At 42.2% G+C, this 12,405-nt stretch overlaps 1 protein-coding gene across 3 annotated transcripts in view; it reads left to right on the top strand.

Moving 5' to 3' along the window:
* The first annotated feature begins 6,410 nt into the window (after positions 1-6,410).
* Positions 6,411-12,405, top strand: part of GNB4 (G protein subunit beta 4) — a 57,106-nt gene continuing 51,111 nt past the window's right edge. For 2 of the 3 annotated variants that reach the window (XM_088025375.1, XM_028100944.2), the window contains exon 1: positions 6,411-6,551. The gene's annotated coding sequence lies outside the window, so the exon portion shown is untranslated. Of the gene's footprint in view, positions 6,552-7,151; positions 7,195-12,405 lie in introns of all 3 variants that reach the window. The other variant, XM_028100945.2, reaches the window with a different exon arrangement.

The following is a 12,405-nucleotide window of genomic DNA, read 5'->3' on the forward strand; positions in this document are numbered from 1 at the left end:
GGGAAATGACATATTGTTGACAGCTATCAGAACTCTTCATGCTTTACTGGAAAGTTACTTGAAAAATTACCATATCATTAGACTCAAATCTCAAAAATGTTTCAAAAATCTGAGAACTTCTAAGACATAATATCAGGGCACCTGAGTGGTTCAGTCGTTAAGCATCTGCCTTCAGCTCAGGTCATGATCCCAGGGTCCTGGGATCGAGCCCCGCATCCGGCTCCCTGCTTGGCGGGAAGTCTGCTTCTCCCTCTCTCACTCCCCCTGCTTGTGTTTCCTTGTCTCTCTCTGTCAAATAAATAAATAAAATCTTAAAAAAAAAATAAGACAGACATAATATCATTACTATATATTCACTCTTTTGCCTTCTAGTGTTCAGACATCTGTTAAAGGGGGGATGAGTTTGGGGAAAGAAATGTCCTAAGGCGAATGCAGCATCAGGAAGAGAGATTAACCCCCTGTCTCAGTTTCTCTCCCCTCTCCAAGGGAGGGGTGTCTAATAGAACCGCTTGGAAAGTTGTTGGTCTCTATAAGCAAAGGAGACCCATTCCCCAGCTGGATACCTGCTCAGTCCTGGATTTGCTCGCCTGTCCAGGAGGGTCCTCTAAGAGCCTGGGAAAGTGTCTGAGAGAGATTGCATAGCATTGCATAATGGTATTCCAGGCACAAAAGGGCCAGGACAGTCCCTTTATAATTCTTGGGTCTTGAAAGATACAGAAGGAAGAATGGAAGGGCCAGTTTTGGGAACAGCATTGAGAAAGATAAAAAAGCAAAGAACCAGTCTCTGAAGAGCAAAAGGACTGAGTGGAGTGAAAAATAGAGCAAAGTAGTAAAAGATGGGCCTGGAGAGGTAGGTTGGAGCCAGATTAAGTAAAGCCTTGCATGCCAGGGCAAGGAAGATATATTCAATTCAGTAAATAATTGGAAACCACTGTACGTTCTTTGAGCCAAAAAGGGATCCAATCAGTGCTGTTTCAGGAAAATTAACTTGACAGAAATGCATGGAATGGATCTGGGCAGGAAAAGGCAGGAGATAACATGCAGATGCAATGCTGAAGAAGACTCCAAAAGAAAGCACTGTTGTGAGATACCACTACACACTTATTTGAGTGGCAAAATTTTTAAAAATACAAAACTGACAATATCAAGCGCTAGCAAGGACTCAAGAGCATCTGGAACTCCCATACATTGCTGGTGAGAATGAAAAATGAACCATCCATTCGGGAAAATGATTTTGCAATTTCTCATAAGGTTACTTACCATATAATCCAACAATCCCACTCATGGTTATCTACCCTAGAGAAATGAAAACATATGTTAATATAAAAGCCTGTACATGAGTGTTTATAGAAACTATTCGTAATTATGAATTATGAATCCCCAGACTGGAAAGCATCCTGAATATCCTTGAGTAGGTGAATGAATAAACAAACCGTCAATTTTCATACCATGGAATACTGCTCAGTAACAAGAAGGAACAAGACATTATGATGAATGAAAGAAGTCAGTCTCAAAAGTTTTCACATGGTATGATTCCACTTACATAATATTCTTGAAAAAACAAAACTATAGAGATGGAGGACAGATCAATGATTGTTAGGGGAGATAGGGGAGGGAGGTGAGCTAGTAACAACAACGACAACAATAATGGGATAGCATGAGGAAGTTCTTTGGGGGTGATGAAACTATTTTGTATATTCATTGTAGAGGTGGTTCCATGAATCTGTACTAGTGTTTAAAATCATAGAACCATATACGAAGAGAAAGAGGTCAATTTTACAGTATGTTAATTTTAAAAATTAAAATTAAAAAAAGAAAGCAAAGCCAAACAAACAAATTAACAAGGAAAGCAAGATATTTTCCCTTGTTTGAAATATCTATTGGGTAGAGCACATTAGCATAAATAAGCAAAGTCAATGGTAAATGGGAGGAAGGAATGGAAAAACAGATTCTTAGATTGTGAGGCTCATAGATTAACCCAGGGTTAGCGAATACTCTTGTTTGTGGCAGCCTGTATTTCTAAAAATGGCTGCAACATTATGTGTCAGCCCATCTTGCTACTCCTCCATCAAGAGGTCTGTGTCCGTACCACTTGAATTTGAGATTGCATACACCAAGGGAGTATGGTGAAAGCAGCAGTATGTGCTTCCTGAGGCTGTCATAAAAATGCTATGTGCTTCCTCACTCACTCTTAGAACCCAGTTAGTGTATCGTGAAGACTTCCAAGTAGCCCATGGAAAGGCTTATGTGAAGAGGAACGGTCTTTGTCCACACAGCCCTGGCTCATCTTCCAACCAATAGCCAGCACCAACTTGCCAACCACATAAAAGCCACCTTGAAAGTAAAATCAAACTAGGTGAACTGCCTAGAGCAGAGTGTGTCAGCCAAGTCCTGGCTAAGTTGGCTACTCATGAGCAAGGTAAATGATTGTTGTTGTTCTAATCTACTAAGTTTTGGGGTGGGTTTTTACACAGCAATAGGTAGCTAATAGAATGTTTTAACTCCTTAGCACCAACAGATGAGACCTTCCTGGCATTCCTGGGATGGGATGAGTTTAGGGCAAAAGAACACATGACTGAGCAGTGAGGTGGTACACTGGGCAGAGGACTGAGTGCTAGCATCAGTGCTAGTCGCCTGTCCTGTCGGATCCAGCACTCTCATTTTATATTTGAATAAGAGACAGGGTGCAGTTGTGATCTGCTCAAGATCACACAGATATTTTGTACCAGAGCCAAAACTCCAAATCAAGTCTTCTGACGTGCAGTTTAGTGTTCTTTTCACTCTGCCTGTCCATTTCCAGTAACAGATTCCAGAGACCTGAACCACAGGGTCTGGGGCAATAAATATATGCCGGGTGCTTCTTACCCCTCTCATGCCTGTGACAGACATCGTTAGTTAAGTACAGCGCCTTTCCTAAAGTCACTGATGAGCATGAGATTATAGACCCAAATTGCCACTAGAGAAACTGAGTAGAAAAATGCAAGAGCTATAACTGATTTGTATCAGGAGTGTCAGAAGAATACAGCAAAGGCAATCTCAAAACATAAGCTGTAAAATGATCTAATATGGAAGTGCATCGTGCATGAGAAAAAGGAAAGTATTTAGACATAACCACTTGGGATCAAGGATGTCTGAAACGACACATGAGCTTCTTACAGAATTGACTAAGGAATCACTTTCCACATCCTTGAGGAAATATGTTGTAGATGCTCTTAGACAATTTCTATTTCATATTTTAAAACTTATTTTGTGGGGCGCCTGGGTGGCTCAGTCAGTTGAGCATCCAATTCTTGATTTCTGCTCAGGTCACGATCTCAGGGTTGTGGGATCCTGCCCCACGAGGGACTCCATGCTCAGCAGGGAGTCGGCTTGGGATTCTTTCTCTTCCTTCTTCCCTGCCCCCAACTCTAAAATAAATAAATAAATCTTTTAAAAATAACTTATTTTGTTGTTGGAAGAAAACCTGTTACTTTAGTTCTACAAAGTATATTGTATACATATAAAATTTGGCCTCATCCTGAATACAATAGAATTGGAATGCATACAACACATTCAACAGAGCAGTAATGGTGTCTTCTATTCTTTGACGGTTCTGTTCTTCATAATGCACTTGTCATTGAGAGAAAAGCAGGCTTAGAAAAAAATATACGATTTCTAGGGTATAATTTAAAAGCAGAGGTTATAAAGCCAGGGCACTGTGAATTTTAGGGTAGCTCCCTGAGAACCAGATTCTCAGATTCACTCAACATAGGACCAAGAGCAGAGCTTCTCCCAACTTGATCGTAGGAGTACAAAACACCCTGCAGAAGCAACCACAAGCAAACTCCCAGAAAAATAATGATCACTCTCTCCCTTTCTATGATTCTGAGTAGGGCATGGGGGTAGGGTTAGCTATGAAAGTTATTTGAGAAAACCAAAGTGGCCAAGTTCCTTCATTAATCCATTTGTTCACTGAGTATCTACTATGTGCAAGGTCTTCTGTTAAACACTACTTGGAACACAAGGATGAAACAGGAGTTTTATCTTCAAAGATTCTTTAGCCTGGACCCCATCCTCCTCTTTTAATAGAGTAAGATTTGAGAACAAGAGCCTAATGAGTTAGAAATCTGAGTATCAGCCAATGGCACCCAAACACAAGAACACCGGGTTTAAGCATTAGAAGCAGGATACATCACTACAATTGTCTACAAAAATCAGCAGGCTTCAAAAATATTAACACAAACCTTTCTCTCTCTCTCTCTTTCTTTCTTTCTTTCTTTCTTCATTTCTTTCTTTCTTTCTTTCTTTCACTCTCTCTCGTTTTCTTCTGACATGGATTACATTATCATTTGCAATATTACTAATTGCTGGATCACTTAGATGCATTACTGTGCTCTGAGGAAATTATTCCTGGTAATGAAATTCTTTTCATCAGTTCCACTTTCAGATTTGCAATACAGGCTTGTCCTTTAACAAGTAAGTGTTCTTTTCAGAAAAATATGCAGCAGATGTGGCAAAACAGAAATACAATATTCTTGGAAGTGGGCTAGTTTGGATAACAATTAAGCTTTCGTATTTGGATTTTATTCTTCTAGTAATTTCTCTGTCCCCATCCAGATTTTCACAAAGGTCGAAGTCATCATTTTGTGTAATTTATTCTCAAATCTTCAAACAAAGGTCAGTAAGATTCTTGTTATATCTTCTCAGATTTTTTGTAGTAAGGAGCTGTTGATTTATATTCCCCCCATTCTTTTCTGGAATAGATATTTCAGTAATTTCCACCAGGTTTTCCTAAATACCAGCAACTTGTTTTTCAGTGAATAAACTTAACCCGATTACCTCTCAAAGGCCTATAATATCTATTAAGTTCCAGGGCACAAGAACAAGACAGAAAATATCTTTCTTATCTGTAAAATGGGGATAAAGAGCACATTGTAAGGTCAGTATGAGAACTAAGCACAGTACAAGAAAGCAGAGAGCCAGGTATATAACAGGAACTCTCTAAATAATAATTTCCCTTTGCTTCCTTTTAAAAATGACAGTACTAAAGCTCAGGATTTAATCATTTTAAAACAGTGACAGATGCAAACCATTCAAGTCTCAATCAACTTTTCGACACTTTGATATGTAGAATATTTGACATTTCTCCTTCCTTCTTCATGGAAAAAGCACCCCACATCAGGGAAAATGAAAAATTTGGGGAAAAACACCTATAATTTCATCATCCTAGCACTACAACGGTTTCCATTTTTGTCATGGTCTGGCTTTTATACAAAACGGCCACATTTTCTGCACAGTCGCCACGAGACTGTGCTTCGCATGGCATCATCTCTTTTAAGGTACTAAGAGATTTATTCCAGGTGATAGTGGGAAGCTGCCGACGAGGAAGGAATGCAAAGCTGCGGAGGTGTTAAAGTTCTCTCACATTGTTCAAACCTTTCTCCAGCACAGAAACTCCACAAAGAACTCCTCGGCAGTATTTGTTACCCAGGGCGGTTTCTTTAAATTGTTTGACGTCAGAGAAGGAATGCTATAGCAACAGACTGTCAAACTGGAATTAACTCAGAAGAAAGATGGGGGTGGGGAGAGGAAAACTGCTCCCGGGCGGTACTGACTTCAGAGGAAGCAAATTGGGTAGTTGCATTCATTTTCTGACATTTTAAACATAAAACACCCGGAGAAATGTGAAAAAAAAAGTCGGTTGAGATGCATATGATGTTTAACTCATGCAGTGATGAGCGGCTTGCCAGGGTTATCGGAAAGGCCTCGTTTCCTCAGTAACAATAACTTCCAAGGATTGGTCATTTATTTAGAGGCAGGCTCTGTGCAAACGGTATCTCATTTAATATTTTAGCACCTTTATGAGGCAGGTATCATCCCTATTTTGCCCATGACCGAGCTGAGTCCCTGAGACGTCTCGTACACGGTCACCCAGCGATGGTAGAGCTGGGATTCCAACGCAATTTAGTGTGACTCTGGGCTTCAGTTTACTTTCTTAAGCGTAAAATTCCAGACTGTTAAACCTAAACGGGACCTTGGGGTCCTCTACGTCAGCCCCCCATCCTGCCCACGAGCAAACTGAGGCTTCTGAGGTGCCAGGAAGGAAATCGGCCACACCACTTGGGCGCAACTCAGAAGTGTGCTCCGGCGTCCAGGCGCCACAAGGACAAGAAAACGAAACTGCCTGGGAATTAATGTTTTTCTTCTTCTAGCAGGAAACGAGAGAGAAAATAGGAAGCAGAAGCTGAGCGCTGTGCCCGCTGCCTTCGCCCCCCGGCCCCCGCCCCGGCGACGCGCGCTCCAGGGCGCGCGCGTGCCCGCGGCGCGTCCCCAGCGGGCCCGCGCGCCTCGTGCCTCGCGCCTCGCGCCTTGAGCCACGTCCCCGCCCCGGGCCCGGCGCGCCGCGGAGTTGGCTGCTGGGCGGCGCGGGACTGGGTGTGGCCGGCGGATCTCAGCGGCGCTGGTCTCGGCTGTGCGCTGTGCTCTGCACGCCGGCTCCGCGCTCGAGGGGCTGCTGAGCTCCCCGCGGACTCAGGCAGCGGCCGGTCGACGCGGACCCGAGCTCCCTCCAGGTAGGCGGTGATCGCACGCGCCGCGGATCGTCTGAGCGCCCCCCGGGGGGATCCCGGGCTTCCCGCAGGGGGCGTGGGGTGCCTCGGGGCCGCCCCCGCGGAACCCCGCCCGGTGGTGGCGTGGGGCTGGTCGGGTCGGGCGCTCTGGGCGGCGGAGCCTGCCCGGCAGGGACGGGACGGGCGCGCCTTGGTCGAGCTGTGCTCCCGCGCGGGGGCCAGCCCCTCGGCCGCCGCCTCGGGCACTTCCTGGGCGGTTCGCTGGACCGCTTGCTCTGGGAAGCGAGGGGGCGGCCTATAGTCTCTCGGCCTCCAGACCCCCCAGGTCGGTCCCTACGCCCCGAGGCCTCGCCGGGCGACTCAGCGCGAGCTCGTGGTTGCCCTGAAAATAGCGGTTATTCGGGACTGCCCAGAAGGGTTATTGGGTAGCTCATAAAAGTTTTCCGCTGAGTGCTAAAAATGAGACTAGTGGTTTCGTGTTAAATTTGTTTTGGAAATGATATGTCCAGTATTGGGGCGCGGGGTAATGGAATATGAATTCTTGTAAATTCTGTACATGATAAAATGTTTTCCTTTTCTCTCCACATTCTTTTTCTGCTTCAGAACACAAATGATTGCCTTCTACTTTGATATTTATTGCTATACGGTAAGGGAAGACTGAATTTCCAAAACTTTAAAAACAGACTTTCATTTGTTTATAGAAACGATGCTTTGTTATTTTGCATCTCGCTCTCTCTGTCTCTCGGTGTCTGTCTTCCCTTTTCTCCCATTCCTTCCCCTTCTCTTTTGGTAGAGGATGTGGATACATCTTTTTCTCTTTCGGCCACTGGCAGAATAGCTCGGCGTGTAGATTAGCACCCTGCTGGGAAGTTTTCTTAAGACATTTGAAATTTAATTGTTGATCAGAACGCTTTATTATCGTTCCTTCTTAGTGTTGCAAACTGAGCTTGTGACCTTTGAGTACATCTTCTAGAACACAGAGCACACACTGCTTATTTAAGATGAAAGGGAAGTCTTTTCTAGTCGTGGAGGAAAAGGACGGTTTGGATACATAAAATTGTATGCTTTGAGTCTCTTTGCCATTGTACATTTTAAGACTCTTTAGTGTGGAGCTTTTGGCGGCTCTGAAAGTTTATTGTATATTTCAGTATTTGGCTAAAGATCATTTTAAGATTTTCCGTGTTGCATTTTTGTTTGTAGATGAATTTGAAACTGAAATAGAAGCTTTTAAAATATTTTATTGAACGTGGTTAACTATCTTGTGTATACACATTTATTAAATTATAAAATTGGTTACCGTGGTTTGCAATACATTCAGGTTCATCTCTGTGAGCCATAAGCATTGTTTAGGGGGTTATTCTGAGTCATTGGTCTTTGTTAACCTGTAGAATTGCTTCTTGTATTATTTTTTCCAGCTTTATTGAGATACAGTTGACATATAACATGGTATAAGTTTAAAGTAAACAACGTGATGACTTTATATTCATATATATTGCAAAATGATCACCATAGTAAGATTGGTTAACACATTCATCACCTGTGTGTGCCTGTGGCTGTGTTTAGCAACTTTCAAGTACAGAATACAGTGTTGTTAACAGTAGTAACCATGCTGTACCTTATATTCCCAGAGCGTACTCTTATAACTGGAAGTTTGTACCATTTGATAACATCTCCCCAGAATTGTTTCTTTTAAGTCATTGGCCCTTTAGTATGTCGGCACATATTTTTACACTTTAAAAATAGATTCTGGGACATTTTGAAAATTGAGAATTGGAACAAAGTATCGGACATTTTTCTGCCCTTACCAAGTACTGCCTGAGATGGTGTGATTTCTCGAGTTTTTCAGGCATGTTACTAAAGTACACTTTGTTAATAGTTTCTTTACCTTGCTGACTGGTTTAACCTGGATTTGTTGTAGGGACTAATTATTAGACATTTGTTCTGGGCCAGGGGTGATGCTATACATTATTCTGTTTATATCTGACATGAACTTGGCAAAGGAGGCATTCTCCAGTTCTACAGGTAAGGAAACTATGCCCCTGAAATCTAAAATAACTTGCCTGTGGTCATGTAGCTGTTTAGTCACTCAACTGGGATTCAAGGCCAGACCTCTCTGAATCTGAAGTCCACGTTCTTTCCTCTGTGCCACATTGACTTCGTGCCAGGACATGAGGAATGACCCTCAGTTACTCGTTAGCATATTTGTAAATTTTCCAAGACATGCCAGAGATGTGGATTTGTTTTTCCAGCATGGTTGTTACTACCCGTCTGTGTTATTGTGCAGATCCTCATGTCAACCATTCTCTCACCTCTCTGTTCCTGGTTCAGTGTCTGGCTCACTCAAAGTTCAAGACCTCCCTCTTGCAAGGGCAGATTTTCTCCTGTTGACATTAATAGGTAATGAAAACTTGATTATCCTTCCAAAATAATAACCCCATTTTAATGTGGGTTTTCTAGAGCCATAGATACAACTATTTTGGACGGTTATAAACAGTATGACAGTCTCTTTTGAAATATGGGAACCCTCTGATATTCCTCAAATTAAACCAGAAGATATTTCTTTTAAAGATTTTATTTATTTATTAGGGAGAGAGAGCACACAAGCAGGGGGAATGGCAGGTAGAGGGAGAGGGAGAAGCAGGCTCCCTGCTGAGCAGGGAGGACAATTCGGGCTCGATCCCAGGACCCTGACCTGAGCCGAAGGCAGATGGGATGAGCCACCCAGGCGCTCCTGTGTCTCCCATCTTAAAATTCTTTTCTTGACCTATTATTCTGCCCCGTGTCTCTGGCTCCACATTGAGAAAGCATCATTTTTTTTTTTTTTTTAGAAAATGTAATTTTTTTGAGAGAATAAAAATAAATACAGGAGAGGATAACCAGAAAGTAATTAGTTACCTATAGGGGGTGGTGGGTAGGAACTGAGTAGAAGGCATAATGGAGGGAACAGCACTGCTGTGATTTTATCTTTTTGTATAGTTTTGGAAACTTGTTTATGTTTTATATGTTCAAAAATAAAATTAACAAGTTTGAAAGAAAACTCCTCCAAAATTTAATACAAATAGGAACAAAGGAACCAACTATATTTCAATGAATAACATGAATTCTCTGAAGAAAAGAAAAATCCAGGTAAGTTTTTAACACACCATTTTGACTATCTACCTTTAATCTAAAGATAGAAAGGACTGCCAAAAAAAAAAAAAAAAATCTTGAGTCCTGAGTAGTAAACTGGTTTTTTATAGTGGTAGAGATATAGCAAGTCTTGGACTATTTTGTATGTATCATAGAAATGAGCAAATGAGTAAATTCATAGATTTTTTTAAAGAGATTTTATTTATTTTACAGAGAGAGCACAAGCAGGGGGAGAGGCAGGCAGAGGGAGGAGAAGCAGGCTCTCCGCTGAGCAAGGAGCCTGATGTGGGGCTCGATCCCAGGACCCTGAGATCATGACCTGAGCTGAAGCCAGACACTTAACCGACTGAGGCACCCAGGCATCCCAAATTCATTGATATATTTTGAGGTAGGGTTTTCACTGTGGGAGAAGGGAAATAAAGATATGAAATGGAAGAAGGCAGTGAAGCACTCTTTGGTGTTGGATTGGATTTAGAGTTACATATTTCCTAGCTCTGTCTGATGGAAAGGTCTAGAAGCAATGACACCCTAGTAGCAGTGAGCACAAGTAGTGCCCATATTTAAATGGCTGATTTTAGGGCTGGGGCAGGGAAAGTAGAAGAACCTAGAACACAAGTTTAGGAAGTATTCCCCCAAATGGTGGTAGCACATCAAAAGGACATAGGAACTAGCTTGAACAGCCAAATCTGGGAAAATTTGAGCCTGAAAATGAATAATGATAGTAACAGATTATAACCCATTGAATAAAATAAGAATCCACAAGTTTATAATAAATAAAGGAAAAGGAGAAAGCATTTTCACTTGACTGCCAGTAAAAATGTAGAAAGAGCAATAGAATTAGAAGAGTGACTGGTTTACCACCATCATGGTCATGTTGATTCACATGAGTGTCACTAATGGAGAAAATTGGATGGGGAAAAGGGTACTAATATGGTTTCCAGTGGTCTCTCCAGAGATTAATGACCGAGGGGAAAATGAATACTTCACAGTGCAGAAATCAGGAAGACACCATCTCAATCAAGTGATGAAAGTTAACATCTCTATTAGCGGGATAAACAGGTTCCTCTTGGGGTGCCTGGGTGGCTCAGTTAAGTGTCTGCCTTCAGCTCAGGTTGTGATCCCAGGGTCCTGGGATCCAGCCCCGCATCAGGCAGGGATCCCTGCTCAGCCGGGAGCCTCCTTCTCCCTCTGCCTCTGTTGCTCCCCCTGCTTGTGCGCACGCGCTCTCTCTCTGACAAATAAAATCTTAAAAACAACAACAAAACAGGTTCCTCTTGATGTGCTTGAACTAGGGACATCATTACTTTTCTGTGGTTTTTCTAAAATGCATAACCAAAATCTACATAGAGGAAACAATTGAGGGACCTTCATTGAGGGTCGTTCTACAGACTTTTCCAACATGCTAATGTCATGAAAGACAAAGGCAAAGGAAGTGTTCTAGATTAAAGGATGTGTGGGGCATTTGGGTGGCTCAGTCGGTTTAGCATCTGCCTTCAGCTCAGGTCATGATCCCAGGGTCCTGGGATTGAGTCCCGTCGAGCTCCCGGCTCAGCAGGGAATCTTCTCCCTCTCCTCTACCCCTGCTTGTGCACCCGCGCGCTCTCTCTTTCTTGTGTGTGCGCTCTTTTGCTCAAATAAATAAAATCTTAAAAAAAAAGGAAAGAATGCGAAAAATAAATAAATAAAGGAAGGTAGTTTAAGAGACCTGACAAAGTGCAATGCATAATCCTAGATTGGATCTTGGATTGGAAAATCTAACTGACATCAGGACATTGGCAGAATTTGAGTAAGTACTGAATATTAAATAATAGTATTGCAGGGCACCTCGGTGGCTCAGTCGTTAAGCATCTGCCTTCGGCTCAGGTCATGGTCCCAGGGTCCTGGAATCGAGCCTCGCATCGGGCTCCCTGCTCAGCGGGAAGTCTGCTTCTCCCTCTCCCACTCCCCCTGCTTGTGTTCCTTCTCTCGCTGTATCTCTCTCTGTCAAATAAATAAAATCTTTAAAAAAAATAGTATTGCATCAATATTAAGTTTCCTGAATTTGGTCATTGTACTGTGGTTATGTAAGACAATGTCCTTGTTCTTAGAAGATACACAGTGATTTATTAGAAGTAAATGGTCAAAATATCTTCAATTTAATCTCAAAATGGACAAGCAATAATTATTACATATGAAGAGAGAATGATAAAGCAAACATGGCAAATATTAACAATTAGTGAACCTAAGTGAAAGGTCTAAGAGTACTTACTCACCATACTACCTTTTTCAGCTTTGTTTGAACTTTAAAAAAAATGAAATGTTAAAAATAAAACTTCAAAAAATAATAAAGCTACTTTGTGTCCAAAAACAGCAACAAAAAATCTTTGAAGGATTCCATGTAGGCTGTATCTACCCCTCAGCTCCCTGGCTCCCCTCTTCTAAATCCACTCCAGAGTGACTTTATCCTTCCTGTGCTGTGAAAAAACCATTCTTCTCAGGGTCACCAGTGACATCGGTCTTGCCACGTTAGATCTCTCGGCCACCTTTCACATGGGTAATGGAGAACTCCTTCCTGCTGAAGCAATTTTCCCTTGGCTTCTGGAACATGGACTTTGATTTTCATCCTGCTCCACTGGCGACAGCTTCTTACTCTCCTCAGAAAATGGTGTTATCATCCACCCAGTTGCTTAGGCTAACAATTCTAAGAATAATCTTTAATTCTCCTGTTTCACTCATCCTACATCTATTC

Source organism: Eumetopias jubatus, unplaced genomic scaffold, assembly GCF_037043125.1.
Source record: "Eumetopias jubatus isolate StellerSeaLion01/CBP00866 unplaced genomic scaffold, mEumJub1_p1.0 scaffold_1, whole genome shotgun sequence".
In the NCBI taxonomy this organism is placed as follows: domain Eukaryota; kingdom Metazoa; phylum Chordata; class Mammalia; order Carnivora; family Otariidae; genus Eumetopias; species Eumetopias jubatus.